Here is a 22481-nt window from a genome sequence, read left to right as displayed (position 1 = left end):
TTCATTTGCGATTTTCATGAATAGTTAACGTTGCGTTATGGTAATGAGCTTGAGTCTGTATTCACGAACCCGGATCCGGGATGGGGAGATCAGAAAGGTTAAGAAGGGCAATAAAAGGGCAACCTCATCCAAAAAGATAAACAGTGTGTTTCATGTTTCTATGAAGATTTATATACATCCTCCTGTTCAGCGAGTCCCATTGAAATAGATACTTTTCTCTGGTATAAAATGACCTAGATTATTAGATAGCCAGGTAGAGGACCTAGACTGTACAATAACAGAATAGGAGGTTAGAGCCACCATTTTATCTATGAAAGCATATATCACTGTATCATCTGCATACATTGGAACTTCAGACCCTGTACAGACCGAAAGAAGATCATTAATGTACGATCTGAACAGTATTGACCTTTGGGACATGCCAACATTGTAGCTAAGAGTGGGAAAAAGTTAGTTTGACTATTACGCTGATGAAACAGCACCAACTTTTTAAAGGTTTTAGATTTGTTAAACAACATGTTTGTTTTTACAAAATTTATGCAACAGGTTGAAATGACTAGATTACTGGAAATGTATGGTTTCAGGCTTTTATTTTGAAAAATAAGCCAGAAAGATAACATTGCGTCAGGTGGTCACATGAGTTTTGCTCGCGCAACAGAGTTCGGACAGCCATTTCCTTTCCCTCTCCTACTGAACAAGACCATTGCGGTTGAATGATTATCGATTATATATTTTAAAAACAACCCGAGGATTGATTATAAAAAACGTTTGACATGTTTCTGTGGACATTACGGATATTATTTGGAATTTTCGTCTGCGTTGTCGTGACCGCTCTTTCCTGTGGATTTCTAAACATAACGCGCCAAACAAACGGAGGTATTTTGAATATAAAAATAATCTTCATGGAACAAATGGAACATTTCATGTGTAACTGGGAGTCTCATGAGTGAAAACATCTGAAGATCATCAAAGGTAAACAATTAATTTGATTGCTTTTCTGATTTTCGTGACCAAGCTACCTAATGCTAAGTGTACTTAATGTTTTGTCATGCGATCGATAAACTTACACAAACGCTTGGATTGCTTTCGCTGTAAAGCATCATTTCAAAATCTGAGACAGGTGGATTAACAAAAGGCTAAACTGTGTTTTCTTATATTGCACTTGTGATTAATATTGTACTTGTGAGTAATATTATTTGACTGTGGCGCTATGCTATTCAGCAGTTGCTGATGACAATTATCCCGCTTAAAGGATGGGTAGCGTCAAGAAGTTAACACAGCATTAGCAGGACAGAAATATTTTACTGTTTGTTAAGTAAATACGTGTTAAATATCCAACAAATTAGGTAAATACATAATTTTTCTGTCACATTCTCCTCTCAAGAAACAAAGTTTCTTCCAGAAAAATGTAAGGGTACAAGCATTACATGATTATTGGTAAACATATACATTTTAAACAAAGTACATATTTCTGGTGCCTGACATTTCATCCATTATAAACACCCTTCCTTTGGGTTGCTGAGTTTTAGACCTTTCTTTTCCAAAAACAGTCAATCGGGAATGGAAAATGAAACAAAAGATAAAATCACACACCAGCTTCATTACAGCAATAGGACAATCATCACGCTGACACTACGCACAAAGATAGGATGTCAGAATTATGAAAATGTCCATCCTTACCATTCATTGATTTTTAACACAAAGAAAATCTATCTTTCTTGGGATATGTCCAACAAACTGAGCGGGCCATTAGTTCAATACCCTTAGCTCTAAGATCAGGGTTAGGGTCCACATCATCAGATATGTAATCAGGAATGGGAAATAGGTCTGGAAAACAGGCATTCTATCATTTATAGATACATCATCATTATTCTCATCATCATCATCCTCAGAGTCAGCATGAACATCAAGCAATTGCATGATGAGGGCAGTATCCAGCACTTTACAACAATGATTTTTAACACAGACAATAAGAAATAGCACAGCAAAAAATGTTACTTGGCCATAAATGACCCAGTGGAAAACTGTTGTTCCCATAACACCAAATAATGATTGAACCCATCCAAACGGATTCCAATTGTTGTCCGGTTGGTGTTCTTTGGTGAGATCGGCACTGAGCTCTTCCAGATGTTCCACGACAATAGTCAAGTTACCCTCACCCTGGGGTATGAATGTACAGCAATGTTCACCTATCATTTGGCCCACTCCCCCTTCCCACGATAGTAACATATCAAGTGATAATCTATTCTGTAAGGCGAGCTGCTTGTAATTCCGGTCTCATTATCTAAAATCCTGAAGTGGTTTAAATTTACCAACGTTTCAAAATGAAATCCCAATTGGTCTAAGTCATGGTCATTTTCCGATGCCCCATGTCAAGGAATTAACCCATGCCAAAACTTCTCAAGTTTTGAGGATCGTCGTGACTCAATTGGAACGTCATTCAATTGTGAAATGCTCCTCCTAATCCGTGTTAATCTGCGTGGAATGGAGTAGTTATTTTTATGCATTACAACAATGGAGATATTTAGTTGACCAAAAACATAGCACCCTGTCCAACTTGTTGGTAAATAAGATATGCCTTGTTACCACAGATCCAATAATGATCATTAAACGTGGCTGAGCCATATTGATGTGGAGAGCGCTCGTATGTTTCTACCTGAATGGTGGTGTGCCCCACATTCCGTTTAACGGGCCAGTTAGAATTTCATGTTCCATTTATCCAGCTACATCCTTGTGGGAAGACCATAATTAACACATGTTAACATTCCCAAATAGGATTCATTAGACGTGGTATGGAGATATTACTTGGGTTGTGACAATGGCGGGGTTGGATTAGAATAGGTGTCTAGGTTCTAAAATAATTTTAGTACACTAACGTTTACAATCAAATCTGCCTCTTATATCTTTTGACAATGACAAATCATCATTAACATCTTGAGTGTAGGGGTCAGGATTTTCGTTTTTGGCTAAAAAACGTACCCATTTGAAACGGCCTATTTCTCAGGCCCAGAAACTAGAATATGCATATAATTGTCAGATTAGGATAGAAAACACTAAAGTTTCCAAAACTGTCAAAATATTGTCTGTGCGTATAACATAACTGATATTGCAGGCGAAAACCTGAGGAAAATCAAACCAGGAAGTGGCTTCTATTTTAAAAGCTCCATGTTCCATAGCCTGCCTTCGCTCCATTTAAATGGATATCAACCAGATTCCTTTTCCTATGGCTTCCTCAAGGTGTCAGGCTTTTATTTTGAAGAATGAGCGAGAAAGATAACATCGCGTCAGTGGATAGCTGGGTGTTCGCAGAGTTTTGCTTGCGCAACAGAGTGGGGCAGCCATTGTCTCTCCCTCTCCTATTGAAAAAGCTGATAAACGTATTATCGATGATATATTTTAAAAACAACCCGATGATTGATTATTAAAAACGTTTGACATGTTTCTGTGGACATTACGGATACTATTTGGAATATTTGTCTGCGATGTCGTGACCGCTCAAGCCTGTGGATTTCTGAACATAACGCGCCAAACAAATGGAGGTATTTTGGATATAAAAATAATCTTTATGGAACAAAAGGAACATTTATTGAGTAACTGGGAGTCTCGTGAGTGCAAACATCCGAAGGTCATCAAAGGTAATTTAATCTATTGCTTTTCTGACTTTCGTGACCAATCTACTTGGCTGCTAGGTGTTTGTAATATTTTGTCTACTGAAAGAGATACATAAACGCTTGTTATGCTTTCGCCGAAAAGCTGTATTGAAATCTGACATGCCAGGTGGATTAACAACAAGCTAAGCTGTGTTTTGCTATATTGCACTTGTGATTTCATGAAAATTAAATATGTTTAGTAATTTAATTTGAATTTGGCGAGCTGCAACTCAGCGGGTGTTGATGAAAATGATCCCGCTAACGGGATGGGTGCGTCAAGAAGTTAATGCATTTTTCCTTCATAGTTCTACCCTGTGAAGGTTTACCCCATTTAGTTTAATTTGATAAGACCACTTCCAGTGCACATAGTGTAATTAAGGCTGGCCTCTACTTAATGGTGAGATTGCTGAGCGTGAAAAAGACTACATACATAACAAAAGGTGTTTTCTACCGTTAGTTTAGTTTTTACTGTATAGTGTGACCACCAAGTGTTTTCCTCATGATTCTGGCTGTCATGCTCATCCAGTGGATGCATCAAGCTCCTGCTTCTTCTGGTCTCAGGGCGGCTATTGTTTAATGGACTCATGTCCTGAGACATGGCTTGAGCTGGAGAGGCTGTTATTATGTCCCGCCTTGGGACTGCGGTGATATTTGGGCCATCCTCCCCTTTCGCCTATTCCCCTCTCTGCAGGGTTCAAACAGTCATTGAGATGAAGAGGCTGGCAAACAATGCAACAACCAGGATTCATCCTTCATCCTGATTCTCCCACAGCCAACTAGGTCGTGTCTGGCGGAAACCCATCCTCCGGGACATCTGGAACTGGATCATATGGAACCTTCCTGCAGTGGCTGGAGTGTACCCATGTCGATCTCTCAGCCACTCGAACAGTGGTGGGGGATATCAGCAACACCTGGAATGGGCCATTCCACCTCTGCTGGGTCCAATGCTTCCTCCTCAGGTCCTTGACCACAACCCAGTCACCAGGTTGAAGCTTATGTAGGATTCCCACCAGGGGCTGAGGCAAAGCTGCTTTCACACTGGGAAAAAAAGCCTTTGTTTAGAACATTGTTTAGAGCAGTACAGTAACTTACTATGTCGTCGTCGCCGCCCATCAGAGTCCGCTTGTTCTGGGGGAAAGGGGCATTTAACATCCTTGTAGGTCTACCAGTCATCTCATGAGGGGCCAACCCAGTGTTTCCATGAGCCCGCACCCTCATGTACATCAACACCAAAAGGCATCACAGTGACCCAGGGGAGACCAGTCTCTGCCATAAGTTTAACCATCTTAATTTTCAGGGTCTGATTAGCTCTCTTCACGAGTCCTCCTGCCTGTGGCCTATAACTACAATGAGTTCTAAGGTCAAATTGCAGGCTTTCTGACAAAATGTGAACCATTGTCAGAGGTTAATTTGGGTGGCAGACCCCACCTAGGAATGATTTCCCTCAGTAGGTTCTTTGCAACAGCCATTGCTGCGGCATGCTTGCATGGAAATGCTTCCACCTACTTAGAGAAGGCATCCACTAAAACCAAACAATACGTGTTACCCTGACAGGGTGACAACTCAATGAAATCCATCACATGCTCAAAAGGCCTTTCTGGGGTTGGGTGAGTAGACACAGACATGGGAATTCCCCTTCCTGCATTGTTATTCATACCCCCCTTCGACACATGGTCACGGCCATGTGTCAACTTAGCAAGATAGGGGAAACATGACACGTGGTAAAGTTGGTAGCCCAGCCGGGCCTAACCACAGTTTCTGCACCTGGTCATAAGTACACAGCTTCTTCAATTTCCCCAGCTTGACAGGACCTACAGAAGACTGTAATTCAGAAATGTCAGTGGGAGAGAAGATGTTCTGAACAGGAAGTGAAACCATCTGTAACACAGGTGAGTCAAAAGGCACAGCCACAGCTTTGGCTGCCAAATCAGCCATAGCGTTTCCTTTGGAGACAGGATCAGAGGAGTAACTATGTGCCAAACACTTGCAAACAGCAACTTCAGGTGGAAGAAGAATTGCTTTCAACAGGTTATCAACAAGTTTGGAGTGAGCAATAGTCTTGCCGGAGGAAGTGTGGAAGCCCCGTTGTTTCCACAGAGTTCCAAAATCATGTACCACACCAAATGCATATCTACTGACTATGTAAATGGTCACTGACTGGCCTTGAGCCAATATACAAGCTCTTGTGAGTGCAAACAGTTCTGCGGTGGGAATTTAGCACTTTCGAGTGTTGTTGCCACTGTTACAGCATAGGCAACAAGTGGTTCTCCTTTCTCAGACCTCTGAGCGGAGCCGTCTACAAAGATGTCCAAATCAGCATTCTGCAAAGGGACATCAGTTAAATCTGACCTTGGTTTAGATACAAGCTCCACCAGAGCTGTACAGTCATGTGGCTCTCTGTCCTCCTTGACTGGCAACAAAGTTGCTGCATTGAGCACTGTGCATCTTTTCAGGGTCACATGAGACATAGTTAAAAGTACATTCTGCTAGTGGAGCAGCCTCACTGGAGTCAGTTGAGCAGTCTTAGCCCGTGAGATGAGAGCATGAACAGCATGTGGCACATGCACAGGTAGTTGATACAGTGCAACCACGTCAGCACATGGTAGTACAGCTTCAGTAGCCACAGCCACCGCCCTCGAACAACACACCAAACCGCTCGCCCCACTATCCAATCACTGGTCTCTGCCCCCCCACCCCCCCATGGTCCTGAGTCAACACAGATGACATAAACCCATTATTCTTCTAGAATGGTCAGGCAGACCCAAAAATGGGGACAAAGTCACAAGCTGTTTCAGTTTTTCCATACCGGTCAGTGACATCATGTGGTGTTAGGTAAACCGCTATGGGACAGAGAGAATAGCTTGCACTCTCTCTTGACCCAGCTGTCTGGTGGATCAGTGGCTCAGCTCCCTTGATCCTCCCAAAATCATACAGACATGCTCAAATTTGTTGGTACCCTTACAGCTCATGGAAATAATGCTTCATTCCTCCTGAAAAGTGATGAAATTAAAAGCTATTTTATCATGTATACTTGCATGCCTTTGGTATGTCATAGAATAAAGCAAAGAAGCTGTGAAAAGAGATTAATTAATGCTTATTCTACAAATATATTTTAAAATGGTCTGGACACATTTGTTGGTACCCCTTAGAAAATATAATAAATAATTAGATTATAGTGATATTTCAAACTAATTTGTTCCTTTAATTGTATCACACATGTCACCAATCTTGTAATCAGTCATTCAGCCTATTTAAATGGAGAAAAGTAGTCACTGTGCTGTTTGGTATCATTGTGTGCACCACACTGAACATGTACCAGAGAAAGCAAATGAGCGATTTGTCTGAGGATATCAGAAAGAAATAATGGACAAGCATGGTAAAGGCTACAAGACCATCTCCAAGCAGCAGCTTGATGTTCCTGTGACAACAATTGCAAATATTATTAAGAAGTTTAAGGTCTGTGGAACTGTAGCCAACCTCCCTGGGCGCGTCCACATGAGGAAAGTCAACCCCAGATTGAACAGAAGGATAGTGTGAATGGTAGAAAAAGAACCAAGGATAACTGCCAAAGAGATACAAGCTGAACACCAAGGTGAAGGTAAGTAAGTTTCTGATCGGACCATCCGTTGCTTTTTGAGCGAAAGTGGGCTCCATGGAAGAAGACCCAGGAGGACGCCACTTTTGAAAGAAAAACATAAAAAATAAAAAAAGCCAGACTGGAATTTTCTAAAATGCATATTGACAAGCCACAATCCTTCTGGGAGAATGTCCTTTGGACAGATGAGTCAAAACTGGAGCTTTTTGGCAAGTCACATCGGCTCTATGTTCACAGACAAAAAAGTGAAGCTTTCAAAGAAAAGGACACCATACCTACAGTGAAACATGGATGAGGCTTGGTTATGTTTTGGGGCTGCTTTGCTGCGCCTGGCACAGGGTGGCTTGAATCTGTACAGGGCACAATGAAATCTCAAGACTATCAAGACATTCTGGAGCGAAACGTACTGCCCAGTGTCAGAAAGCTCTGTCTCAGTTGCAGGTCATCCAACAGGATAATGACCCAAAACACACAGATAAAAAAGCATCCAAGAATGGATAAGAACAAAACATTGGACTATTCGGAAGTAGCCTTCAATGAGTCCTGATCTGAATCCTATCCAACATCTATCGAAAGAGCTGAAACTTGCAGTCTGGAGAAGGCACCCATCAAACCTGAGACAGCTGGAGCAGTTTGCTCAGGAAGAGTGGGCCAAACTTCCTGTTAACAGGTGCAGAAGTCTCATTGAAAGCTACAGAAAACTTTTGATTTTAGTGATTGCCTCTAAAGGGACCCCTCTCAAAAGCATGATGTTGGTGACAAATGAGGGTTGGTCCAGTCCATGCACACCCCTATCAACTGGTGTGTCCGAGTAACAACGGGCAACAAACGAGCAACAAAACGATAGTGCTGGGTGAATAAGTTGGACGCATTTCCCAATCAATAGCATTTACCAGCCCCTTCATCTAAAACCCAGTATCCGCCCACTCAACTATGTGTGATTTTGCTAGGGACACGTGTTGCGCTCTCTTCAAACATGTAGAGCACATTCGGTGCAGGGGTTAAAATAACCCCTAAGGCACAGAAGTCGCTGCTCCAGTACAGACCCTCAAACTGTACTGATTCTGGCACTACACTTTCTAACAACCATTTGTTCTCATATCTCAGGTCTCTTGTCAATCGTGAGAAACGGGAGGTAAAATGTAAGCCTGCTTCAGAAATTAAACTGCCCTCGTGGACCGAATGGGTTTTGGCCATTGAGAAAACACGAGCAACATTGGGCACCTCATTATTAATGTTCCATGCATAATACCAGTCACAAAATTCAGACACCAGCATCAATTGCTCCCTCTCCTCCTCTTCCTCATGTATCACAGTGAGGCTAGTTTGGCCATAGGTTATATTAATACCCAATTTACATAGGAGGTCCCTTCCCATCAGGTTGACTGGGCAGTTGTCAGAGTAGAGTAATTGATGCTGATATTTCTCCTCACAAAAAGAGACATGCAGGGGCATGGTTACATGTTCTCTGAAAGGGAGGCCCGAGGCCCTGACTGTTTCACTAGACATGGGCGGTTTCATCATAGCCTCATAGTTAATCACAGACATTGCCGCCCCAGTATCCACAATAAATATTATTGACTCACCATTGACATAAGCCTCTACTGTTGGCTCAATTTGAGTAAGGGTATGGCTCTTTAAAAACAAATGCTCTGGTTGCCCTGATGATTCTACCTCACCTGTCCCTGTCTCTCCATGTCAATATTATTCCTCCTGTTCTTGTCCTGGATTGTACAGGGTCGTCTGTGTAGGCGGGCCTTCTGTCATTGCCCAGATTGGCCTCTGCCTTGAGGGCTCCCTTGTGGTCCCCACGGTGGTGAAGGGCCCCCATGTGGGGGTGGCCCTGGCCATTGGTTGGGTGGCGGCTGCCATGGCTGTTGAGCAGGGGGATACCACAGTCCTTTCCTCCTGGTGGACCTCCTCCTCGAGGGGCCCCCTTGGGGCTCCTCTGCCTCTTAGTCTGCCCCTGCCTCTTCCCATCAACTGGGCTTGATTGCATTGTGCACCGAAATGGCCTGGCTTGCCATAGGTGAAGCAACTTCCAAGTTGGGTTTTTCTTCCACCTCCACCACCTCGCACTCCAGCAGGCACCTGGCCCTGGTAGAATGCAATTTCAGTCTTCACTCTTTCTTCTTTTTAATTTTCTTCCTTCTGAGCACATTGTTGTTGCTCAGCATGTTTGCAATATTGTACCACAGTGGCCAGGGGTTTCCCAACTGATACAGGTGGTTCTCGCCACTTTCTCCAAGTCTGGTGTCAGGCCCCTCACAAGATTTCTATATGCCAGGTAATTTGGTCTGATGCCGCTGTGCAGCCTGAAACAGGTTTCCAGTCTCCTTCGATACGCTTCCAGGCTCTCATCCTTCTTTATGGTGCATTATCTGATGGATGTCCGTCCAGTCAGTCCTGGCGGTATACAGTTCTCCTACTCTTCCCAACATGGCCACCAGTTCCACCCAGCTCGGCCATTCTCATCCCAGAGCTGATTGTAATCAAAGTCAAACAGTTTAAATGTATTTTTTAAATGTTACTCCCCTCCCAATTGGATACCCCAATTTCGTGGTATCCAATTGTTAGTAGTTACTAGCTTGTCTCATCGCTACAACTCCCGTACGGGCTCGGGAGAGACAAAGGTCGAAAGCCATGCGTCCTCCGAAACACAACCCAACCAAGCCACACTGCTTCTTAACACAGCACGCGTCCAACCCGGAGGAAACACCGTGCATCTGGCAACCTGGTTAGTGTGCACTGCGCCCGGCCACAGGAGTCAATAGTGCGCGATGAGACAAGGATATCCATACCGGCCAAACCCTCCCTAACCTGGATGACGCTAGGCCAATTGTGGCCAGAGTCTCTGGTGACACAGCTAGCACTGCGATGCAGTGCCCTAGACCACTGCGCCACCCGGGAGGCCTCAAAGTCCCCTTCTACATCAGCCCACCTAAGCCCCAGTTTCTTCTTACTGCTATGAGCTATCTCAGCTGCAGATGGCTGGTCCTGTCCTGATAGAACCCTCATTTCTGCTGCAAACTTTGCCGCATCTTTGCTGGGGTCAGGCAGATCCTCAACAATGTCTTTAATATCATCATGTCTCCATGACCTCTGGGTATAAGATTGGTTGCCAGGCAGCCAAATCAGTGTGGCCTGCAGCTGGTCGTGGCTGAGGGTTTGGACATTCAATCAGAGGGTACTGTTGATACATATCTGGTGCTAGATCATATGGTGAGGGTGTCGGCAGGTCTATCTTCCTTCGCAGATGGATATTAAGTGGAGGGGAAGAGAGTAAGGGGAGATGCTGCTCCATTCTGAGAGGATGTATCACTGTTGTCGTCATCATCCTCCAACGGGCTGGCTAGAGGTGGTTATTGTGAGAAGCGGTTGTTGGTTAGCGCGCGCTGTGCCCCGCCCGCCACAGGAGTCGCTGGTGCGCAATGAGACAAGGATTTCCCTACTGGCCAAACCCTCCCTAACCCGGATGACGCTAGGACAATTGTGCGTCGCCCCACGGACCTCCCGGTCACGGCCGGTTACGACAGAGCCTGGGCGTGAACCCAGAGTCTCTGGTGGCACAGCTAGCGCTGCAGTACAGTGCCCTTAACCACTGCGCCAATAGAAAAAAAGAGAGTCTATATACATTGTGTGCAAAAGGCATGAGGAGGTAGGCGAATAATTACAATTTTGCAGATTAACACTGGAGTGATAAATGATCAGATGGTCATGTACAGGTAGAGATACTGGTGTGCAAAAGAGCAGAAGAGTAAATATAAACAGTATGGGGATGAGGTAGGTAAAATTGGGTGGGCTATTTACCGATAGACTATGTACAGCTGCAGCGATCGGTTAGCTGCTCAGATAGCAGATGTTTGAAGTTGGTGAGGGAGATAAAAGTCTCCAACATCAGCGATTTTTCCAATTCGTTCCAGTCACAGGCAGCAGAGAACTGAAACGAAAGACGGCCAAATGAGGTGTTGGCTTTAGGGATGATCAGTGAGATACACCTGCTGGAAGGCGTGCTATGGGTGGATGTTGCCACCGTGACCAGTGAACTGAGATAAGGCGGAGCTTTACCTAGCATGGACTTGTAGATGACCTGGAGCCAGTGGGTCTGGCGACGAATATGTAGCGATGGCCAGCCGACTAGAGAATACAGGTCGCAGTGGTGGGTGGTATAAGGTGCTTTAGTAACAAAACGGATGGCACTGTGATAGACTGCATCCAGTTTGCTGAGTAGAGTATTGGAAGCTATTTTGTAGATGACATCGCCGAAGTCGAGGATCAGTAGGATAGTCAGTTTTACTAGGGTAAGTTTGGCGGCGTGAGTGAAGGAGGCTTTTTGCGGAATAGAAAGCCGACTCTAGATTTGATTTTAGATTGGAGATGTTTGATATGAGTCTGGAAGGAGAGTTTACAGTCTAGCCAGACACCTAGGCACTTATAGATGTCCACGTATTCTAGGTCGGAGCCATCCAGGGTGGTGATGGTAGTCGGGCCGTGCGGGTGCAGGCAGCGAATGGTTGAAAAGCATGCATTTAGTTTTACTAGCGTTTAAGAGCAGTTGGAGGCCACGGAAGGAGTGTTGTATGACATTGAAGCTCGTTTGGAGGTTAGATAGTACATTGTCCAAGGAAGGGCTGGAAGTATACAGAATGGTGTCGTCTGCGTAGAGGTGGATCAGGGAATCGCCCGCAGCAAGAGCAACATCATTGATATATACAGAGAAAAGAGTCGGCCCGAGAATTGAACCCTGTGGCACCCCCATAGAGACTGCCAGAGGACCGGACAACATGCCCTCCGATTTGACAAACTGAACTCTGTCTGCAAAGTAGTTGGTGAACCAGGCAAGGCAGTCATTAGAAAAACCGAGGCTACTGAGTCTGCCGATAAGAATATGGTAATTGACAGAGTCGAAAGCCAGGTTGATGAAGGCGGCTGCACAGTACTGTCTTTTATCGATGGCGGTTATAATATCGTTTAGTACCTTGAGCGTGGCTGAGGTGCACCCGTGACCGGCTCGGAAACCAGATTGCACAGCGGAGATTCGAGATGGTCAGTGACCTGTTTGTTGACTTGGCTTTCAAAAACCTTAGATAGGCAGGGCAGGATGGATATAGGTCTGTAACAGTTTGGGTCCAGGGTGTCTCCCCCTTTGAAGAGGGGGATGACTGTGGCAGCTTTCCAATCCTTGGGGATCTCAGACGATATATGGGTTGCGACAATGGCGGCGGATAGTTTCAGAAATAGAGGGTCCAGATTGTCAAGCCCAGCTGATTTGTACGGGTGCAGGTTTTGCAGCTCTTTCAGAACATCTGCTATCTGGATTTGGGTAAAGGAGAACTTGGAGAGGCTTGGGCGAGTAGCTGCGGGGACGGGGGGGACGGGGACGGGGGGGCTGTTGGCCTAGGTTGGAGTAGCCAGGAGGAAGGCATGGCCAGCCATTGAGAAATGCTTGTTGAAGTTTTCGATAATCATGGATTTATCAGTGGTGACCGTGTTACCTAGCCTCAGTGCAGTGGGCAGCTGGGAGGAGGTGCTCTTGTTCTCCATGGACTTTACAGTGTCCCAGAACTTTTTGGCGTTAGAGCTACAGGATGCAAATTTCTGCCTGAAGAAGCTGGCCTTTGCTTTCCCTGAACAGTTGCATATCGCGGGGACTATTCGATGCTATTGCAGTCCGCCACAGGATGTTTTTGTGCTGGTCGAGGGCAGTCAGGTCTGGAGTGAACCAAGGGCTATATCTGTTCTTAGTTCTGCATTTTTTGAACGGAGCATGCTTATCTAAAATGGTGAGGAAGTTACATTTAAAGAATGACCAGGCATCCTCAACTGACGGGATGAGGTCAATATCCTTCCAGGATACCCGGGCCAGGTCGATTAGAAAGGCCTGCTCGCAGAAGTGTTTTAGGGAGCGTTTGATAGTGATGAGGGGTGGTCGTTTGACTGTGGATCCATTGCAGATACAGGCAATGAGGCAGTGATCGCTGAGATCCTGGTTGAAGACAGCGGAGGTGTATTTGGAGGGCCAGTTGGTCAGGATGACGTCTATGAGGGTGCCCTTGTTTGCAGATTTAGGGTTGTACCTGGTGGGTTCCTTGATGATTTGTGTGAAATTGAGGGCATCTAGCTTAGATTGTAGGACTGCCGGGGTGTTAAGCATATCCCAGTTTAGGTCACCTAATAGAACAAACTCTGACTAAAGGCTATCAAAACTGGTCGCCTAGAGCGTTGGGGACAAAGAATAAAAGGAGCAGATTTCTGGGCATGGAGAACATCAGGGCATAATGCGCAGATAGGGGTATGGTGGGGTGCAGGTACAGCGGAGGTAAGCCCAGACACTGGGTGATGATAAGAGAGGTTGTATCTCTGGACATGCTGGTTGTAATGGGTGAGGTCACCGCATGTGTGGGAGGTGGGACAAAGGAGGTATCAGAGGTATGAAGAGTGGAACTAGGGGCTCCATTGTAAACTAAATCAATGATAACTAACCTGAACAACAGAATACAAGGCATATTGAGAGAGACATACAGCGAGGCATACAGTAATCGCAGGTGTTGATTGGGAGAGCTAGCTAAAACAGCAGGTGAGACAACAACAGCTAATCAGCTAGCACAACAACAGCAGGTAAAATGGCGTTGACTAGGCAGAGAGGGTCGGATTAATTACACACAGAGCCTGAGTGCGGCTGGGGCCGACAGATAAAAACATAAACAAACAAAATGGAGTACCGTGATTAATGGACAGTCCAGCAGGCATCAGCTATGTAGCCAAGTGATCACAGTGTCCAGCAGGCATCAGCTATGTAGCCAAGTGATCACAGTGTCCAGCAGTAGATGGGACAGGGAAGCCGCCACTATGCTAGCGACACAGTGTTTATAGTTAGTAGCCCGGGGGTGGTAGGGGGGGTTGGCAGGGAGATGTGCCTGCTAGCAGGGAGATGTGCCTGGCTCACGGCTAACTGGTGCTAGCTTCGTGGCAGTGGCGTTAGCCAAGGTCCAGAGTTTACAGCAAGGATCCGGTGGAGTATTGGGCTCTAGCCGTGTATGAGTGTGGTTCAGGTGAACATCTGAGTAGGCTGGGAAGTGGGCCTCAGGGATAGCTTTGGTACTGCGTGCAAGCTAGCTGTGAAGACCAGAAGTAGTGGTCCAGAGATTACGGCAGGAATCCGGCGTTGTTGTGGAGAGACAGTTCGATACTGGTAGACTGGCGAGTATTATCCAGGCCAAAAAAAAAAAATAATAAAAATAAAAAAAACTGGCTGGCTGTGCAGAAGGTAAAAGCCGCTAGCAGTGGCTAACAATGACTAAATAGCTTGTAGCTAGTTAGCTTCTGGATGTTCTTGAATGTGTTCTAAAAATTAAAAATAATAGCAATTCCGTATCACATTGGGTGAGGCAGGTTACCGGAAGGTATAATCAAATTAAAAATCGAAAAGAGATTGAAAATAAATATGGGTCCAGTGAGTGGTTGGGCTGGCTGGGGACACGGCGATTCAGACAGTTAGTAGGCCGGGGCTAAACAAACTAGCAGTTAGAAGACCGGGGCTAAACAAGCTAGCAGTTAGTAGACCGAATTAGCAAGCAAGCAGATAGCAAGGGCTAGAAAGTTAGCCTTTGGGGACGTCGCGATGGGGTTAAGTCTGTTTATGCCTCTTCATGTGGTGACATCGTTAGACCGGTTGTGGGTCCGGATATTGTAGTCCAGGAGTATGCTTCGGTGGTAGCACAGGAGCTCTGGCCGGGCTAGCTTCAAGCTAAGTTGATGGAAACGATAGCCAGGAGTTGTCATCCGGGGTTGCGGTTAGCTAGTTGTGAAGATCCAGATGAAAATGTTCCGTTTGCGGTGGGAATCCGGGGATAAAAATAATAGGTCCGTTATGCTCTGGTAAGAGTCGCGTTGTTCGAACTGGCGAGAGCTTTCCGAGCTAAAGGTTAGCTGATGACCGCTAGCAATGGTTTGCTGACTGATAGCTGGTAGTTAGCTGGCTAACTTCAGTTGAGGGGTTCCAAATCCGAAGTAAATATAAATACTTTAGAAAAAAAAGCACATCCACACTACATTGGGTGAGGCGGGTTGCAGGAGAGTATTTAGATGTTGAGGTTTAGCAAAATATTTGAAAAGATATGCAAAGAAAAATATGTAAAAACGATATATACAAGGGACACGACAGGACAAGACGTCTGACTGCTACGCCATCTTGGTACAAGATGGAAGACCTCGCTCTGAGTGTACAGGGGCTTTTGTTATTTATTTATTTGTATAGATTGTCCAACCTCACCTCTCTCAGCACTATGTTCAAGATCTGGTATCCATCTGTGCCCGCTTCCTGCAGATCTTAGGAGGGTCCAGCTTCTTCTTTGGGGTGTGGTTTCCCCGAGATCCCAATTTCGGATTCCCTGTGCACAGTTTACTCAGATCTTCAGGAGCGGTCAACAGGTGAAGTTGCAGAGATCCTCCTCGTTGCCAAAACTGTTGTGGAAATTCCAGTACTGAGAGAGACTTGGACAATTATTCAAACAATAATTTTTATTTAACATTGATTAATTATTGCAACAATGAAAGTGTCGACCCCACACTCTATACAGGCCCTAAAAAAAGCTTAGTCAGCCATTTATACCCTTCCCACAAGTCACCTTGGTCCATCTCCTGGTTATCTGCATGGGATGTTGTTTTATTTCCAACTCGGCTTAGTTTCCAAGATGCCAGGAAGATGAGACAATGAGGCATTGTTCTAAAAACTCTTCCAAACTCTATCTCGGGTCACACTCACCACATCTTGTCTATGAAATGCCAGCTTTTAGGTTTTTATCACCAAGTCATTGTCAGCTCAAGCTTTCACGAGCAAAACCCATTGCCGTGTTTTATCATTGGACCCAGCTTTGCCAGCTGAATTTAAGAACCCACCACTTATTGTATATAAGAAAGGTCGCAATTTACGTGACAAATTGGCCCATGCCAACTGCCAGCCACTAAAGCAAATGATCCTGGCTCGTTTACACGCTCTTCCGAATGGTAGCTATAAATGCAGAGGTTGCGCACAGTGCAACAATATGATGAAGTGTGAATATTTCTGCCACCCATATACAGGAAAACAGTTCCATATAAATTAGATTATTACGTGCTCCACCACCCATGTTACCTACATGATTAAATGTCCATGTGGGCTGTGTTATGTAGGTAAAACCTCTCGTTCTCTCAAACAGAGAATTAGTGAACATAAAAGGTAAATCAGGAGAAACGACAGGGATTATCCAGTCAGTACATTTTAATGACCAAAAACATGACATTTCTACTTTTTAGATGTTGTGGCATAGAGAAAGTCAAGATATCATACAGGGGAGGTGGTATAAATAATACTCTGCACAAAAGAGAATGTTTTCACCCTTCAGACATTATTCCCAAAAAGTCTTAGCGATGAAATGCCCAGGCATGTTATGTTGTAAATGTGAACATGAATTAATGCAACCACTTCAGATTACTCTCACATTTTTTCTTGCATTGTACCCAATGATATATGAAAAATTACTTGATAGGTCGATGTCCTGATTGTGGATTTACAGACATGTATAATACCGTGTTGACCTGACTAGATCATAAAGGAACAATAGTCCAGACAGAGGACTGAGTTTACGAATTCACGGTTTATTAACTCAACTCCATACTACTGTTTGGCCATAGCCCTTGCCAAATAAATGACGGATACCCGTAGAAAACAACCGTGACCATATCTTGTGAAGACTAGACGTAAGAGAGAGAACATTGGCTGAACATGGCCTTAAACTTGCGATGCCCCCGCTGCTCCACCAACCACCAGGATGCATTCCAGGCAATCCCATGCTTGGCAGAGAGCAGGTTGATTGGCATGTCGGACCCCGCAAACACTGGGTACTGGTAAGTACAACAAAACCAACAAACAGTATAAGACATGTGTGGGTTGCTACAATATGTTTTATGTAGACACTTTATTAGAATACTTATGAAATGCACATTGTTATATTTGGTATCACTTGCTTATTTTCCCTTGACTACAACCCCATACGATGCATTGAACGGATGTGGGTGGAGCAATGTGGGTGCAAATTATAAACACTCACACAAGCTCTAATGAAGGCCTTGAGGCTAATACGTAAAGCTTAATAAAGAGTAGTGTGTGGGTTTCTTGCTTTTCTCATCTTATTCAACTGTTACCTTGCACCTGCAACAAAGATAGCTCAGATGTTTTTATGCTTTTCCTTGAAAAATGCCAAAGGTCTGAAATAGACACCAAAGTCGACATACTGTACAAAGAACTATCTATTCTAAGTAAAACAAAAGGATGTTGTGGTCTATTGCTCTTCTAACCAGCTAAGACAGAGAAAGGGGATGTAAGAAGTTCATGTTTTGGACACAGAAGGTCTCCGATTGCGCCGGTGAACGTTAGCTGACGTTAGTCTGCTAGAAATAACTTCCTGCAGGAATTTATAGACTTGCTGATGTCTACTCTGTTGCTCATTAGCATTTCAATTTATTTTGTATAAATTGATGCGAATGTATTGATAAAACTCACCTTGTCCGAGAGAGAATTACATGGTTATCAAAAGGTTACCCCAGGGTAAGCCTACGTAAAAAGCCAGACACAAAAATTAGTGGTGAAAAAACGATTGGAAATATTCCCGGGATCTACCCCTAGGTTTTTCTTAGGTATTATGATGCGTCCATTGTGCCAGACTATGGGAATATTCGGCAATATATAGCCTATGAATATATGTAGCTACCTAGCAAACATGACACATCATGACCTAAGCCCAACAGATACTGTATGTAAATACTAATTACTGTAATCTCCATTTTGGTGGGTAGTTAGCTGGTTGTCTGTATGGCTAGCTAGTGAAAGTGACAGCTGAGATTGACGCTTTGCAAGAGCACCCCAAATTTACTGCCACACACAACTTTTCTTGCCTGGGAGACTAGCTAGCTACATCTAGCTAGCTGCTATAGCAAGAAGCTTGGTCCATTTCCACATGAATTACACTGGTAGAAACAAGATTAAAAAAGCAACTAGTTAGCTGACTAGCATTTCCCTACACCCGTAATAACATCTGCTGAATATGTATTTGTGACCAACAATTTTTTTTTTTTTTAATTTGACTATATACAGATAAACACTGCAACTATTTCCATGAGACAGAGAGCAATCATTCAAGCTCCTGTTCCAACACTGATGGATTTGCTATTCCCCAAGTTTCACAGCATCAAACAACACCACCAAACATATATCTGCTGTTTCCTTATTTCACTCATCGCTTTCAGAGTGCAAGGACATGTCTGAATCCCTATCATAAACCAAAATAGATACAGCCTCTTTCAGAGTGAAAAGTTGTGGCCGCTTCGGATCAGTCATTTTTAGTAATTAAGTGATTCTTACTTTTAAAAGCGAAATGACAGCGTACCGTGTTTCCGGTTTCACATCAGCCATGTGAATAGACAACAGAGATATTGACACAGATATTATTTTTAGAAAAGCAAGGCCGTTTGCGGCCACTATAGTAGTTGTAAGGAAGGCCGCTGACTGTCGCCGTAGGTTCTAAAGGGGTAATTCCTGGGTGAGAGAGAGGCCTTTCATGTGGTCGAGTAACCCCTGTAATAAGTCTTCATTACTTGAGAGTGGGCTCTGCTCTGCTGAGAGGGAATAAAATGATTTCTGTGTCTGATTCTCTTGCGGTACTTAATAACTTTGCACATGAATCATGTATTGAATGCCTCACATGGGGCTGAAAGGAAGACTTGTCACTTACCCCAGCCACAAAACTTTATCACTCTGGCATCACACCAATACTACATTTTATACTGTACTGTTTTAAATGCTAAATGACTGGGATGTGATAGGGTTTTTACTAGATCTATGACACAATAGTAATATGTATTCTCTATAACCTTTCTTTTAAATAAAGTTTACATGTAAATTTGCACAGGATTATGAAGATGTATTTAAGCAAACACAGTAAGTGTTTACAAACAGTTAATCAACTCCTGACACCTCCACCACCGCCCACCCCCCTGAAAGGTATTATTACATTTACACCTGAAGCGATCCATGTGTCAGAGCAAGGAATTTTTGAACAAGAGAACGACAAAGCTCTAAATTACATCACAAAATGGTGCCGCACACTCCATGGTAGATCTCAGTCTATAGGGAGTTATTGTATGGGCTTGTCACAAAATGGAGTCATCTCGCTGACGCCATCAGTAATAGTTGAAGCAAGGAGCAAGCTCAGCAGCAAACTGGAGCGGACCAGTATATAAACACTAGAATGCCATAGGCCAACAGCCATTGACATTTGATTTGTAATTAAAATAAATCTGCCATTTTGTCTTGAACCCTTAAGGAAGTAATGTGTGTAAATGAAACAGATAAACAACCTAAATACTTTTCTGTTTGTAATTAATAAAAAAATTGACAACTGAACAATTTAAAATAGAAATGTTTAGGAAAATATCAGAAATTTCAAATGGCTCAATTGTTAGAATTTTGTTTATCACAATATTATAATATTGGGAGCATACAGGAAACATTATGTTTGTTGAAAAGAGGAAAGGGAGAGCTACATTCCAAACCTCCAACCTGGCAAAAACCAGTTGAATCAATGTCGTTTCCACATCATTTCAACCACAAAATGTTATTTGATGATGTTGAATCAATGTGGAAAACTGATTAGATTAGCAAGGGAATTTTATATTTTTTAAACCTAACTTAACCTAAATCCAATGACAGGGTGACATATTTGGTTGATTTCACATTGAATGTAAAATGAAATCAAAGCTACAGTAGATGTTGAACTGACGTCTATGCTCAGCGGCATATGTCTGAGTTGCTAAGTCAAGCCATGTGGTAAATTGCATCTTTATTAGGATTGGGGGGATGGTTGTCACTATCAACTCCATTATAACCATTTTGTTTACTATAAAGATCTCCCTTCCCAGTAAACACTAACACCTTTGGCCGACATATCAAAATGTGTTAGGAATATTTTAGTGTGGAGAATGTTTGGAGTGGGAGATGTTGCCGAGACATTAGGATAGAATGTTGATGCCTGGCCGACTTATAAACGACGTAGATGTCACGCCCTGGTCTTAGTATTTTGTGTTTTCTTTATTATTTTGGTCAGGCAGGGTGTGACATGGGTTATTTATGTGGTGTGTTTTGTCTAGGGGTTGTTTGTAGGTAATGGGATTGTGGAATAGTATAGTAGTCTAGGAAAGTCTATGGTTGCCTGGAGTGGTTCTCAATCAGATGCAGGTGTTTATCGTTGTCTCTGATTGGGAACCATATTTAGGCAGCCATATTTGGTCCGATCCCTGCTACACCTCCTCTTCAGAGGAAGAAGAAAACCTTAACAGTAGAACTGTAAAAATGAGAATGTAGTTATTCTAAATACATCTGCAATCTATAAACTGCATCTTCCTGATTCATCATGTATACATCTGTTGGGCAGAGGTATCTGTGCTATCTGAGTTTGTTGCTTCTCTCTCTCACACACATTATTTCTGTCAAACACCCACACAAACTCAAAATGTAATATGTTGTTTTCAAAGCATTAAATGCTGAATTTAAGGAATATGGTTAAATCAAAGAAAGGCTTGGCTATTTCTAAGACTTTATGCTATATTGCTTAATTTCCAGTTGCAATGGAATAAGCTACTAGCAAACATTGTGACAACCAACCCCATACCGTGTGACAACCAACCCTTCGATGGGGCTGGTTGTCACAAGTGGACAGATTGTGTTTGATGGCTTATGACTTATATCATGTTTATATAGGGCTCATAAATGACAATCACCAATGTCAAATGTGACATATGATATAAACGTGCTTTATAAAGGGTGAGATGTTACGCTGAAGGATGGCATACGCTCTAAAGTGATTACACCTAATCTCGTTCCCAGACACTTCCGCCCAACTGCACGGAAGATCTTGTGGACCAACACATCAAACTTGGCCTTCATTAGTTAGGGTTATGCTTAAAATCAAATCTTAACTAGGTAAATTGTGGAAAGGGGCAGGGTTTAGCAATAATGATGACTTTTGACTTTGTTAAGTAATGACGATGACAAATTCTTTAAGGTCACTCCTACTAAGGCCAACTTTGAATGGTGTGCAATATCCTGGGGATGACGTTACACCAAGAAACACTTACCTCGATGAAAGCCTCCAACCTAAAGAAATTGAAAGTGTTCTGGAACCAAGTTACATGTTCCTCAGTACACAAACATGCCGATGAAAAATAACAAACCATACCTTGTGGTGCTGGGCCCAGTCAGGTCTTTGACACATTCACCCACTTCCCCGCTGAAAGATCAGCCACAAAATGTTGGCACCATTGTAACATGTTGTAATCAAGCCCTGGTCTCCAGCATGAGAACAGAAGAGGAATACCTGGTGAGGTAGTCTCAGGTTGGAATACTCCAAATCATCTTGGCTCTGGCATACAAATCAAATCAAATCAAATGTTATTTGTCACATACACATGGTTAGCAGATGTTAATGCGAGTGTAGCGAAATGCTTGTGCTTCTAGTTCCGACAATGCAGTAATAACCAACAAGTAATCTAACTAACAATTCCAAAACTACTGTCTTATACACAGTGTAAGGGGATAAAGAATATGTACATAAGGATATATGAATGAGTGATGGTACAGAGCAGCATAGGCAGGATACAGTAGATGGTATCGAGTACAGCATATACATGAGGTGAGTATGTAAACAAAGTGGCATAGTTAAAGTGGCTAGTGATACATGTATTACATAAAGATGCAGTCGATGATATAGAGTACAGTATATACGTATGCATATGAGATGAATAATGTAGGGTAAGTAACATTATATAAGGTAGCATTGTTTAAAGTGGCTAGTGATACATTTACATCATTTCCCATCAATTCCCCATTATTAAAGTGGCTGGAGTTGAGTCAGTGTCAGTGTCAGTGTGTTTGCAGCAGCCACTCAATGTTAGTGGTGGCTGTTTAACAGTCTGATGGCCTTGAGATAGAAGCTGTTTTTCAGCTTCCGGCGCCAACAGAGATGGCCGCCTTGCTTCGCGTTCCTAGGAAACTATGCAGTGTTTAGTTTTTTTTTTTTTTTTTACGTGTTATTTCTTACATTAGTACCCCAGGTCATCTTAGGTTTCATTACATACAGTCGAGAAGAACTACTGAATATAAGATCAGCGTCAACTCACCATCAGTACGACCAAGAATATGTTTT

At 43.3% G+C, this 22481-nt stretch overlaps 1 long non-coding RNA gene across 1 annotated transcript in view; it reads left to right on the top strand.

Annotated features, from left to right (window-relative positions):
• The window catches only part of LOC149984022 (uncharacterized), a 217700-nt gene that overhangs the window by 755 nt on the left and 194464 nt on the right, over positions 1-22481 (top strand). The gene's annotated exons all lie outside the window — the stretch shown is intronic.

This window comes from Oncorhynchus mykiss, chromosome 4 (genome assembly GCF_057628025.1).
Source record: "Oncorhynchus mykiss isolate SJ-2025 chromosome 4, ASM5762802v1, whole genome shotgun sequence".
Taxonomy (NCBI): Eukaryota; Metazoa; Chordata; class Actinopteri; order Salmoniformes; family Salmonidae; genus Oncorhynchus; species Oncorhynchus mykiss.
Note: the sequence above shows the minus strand (reverse complement) of the source record. Positions and strands in the feature narration are given on the sequence as shown.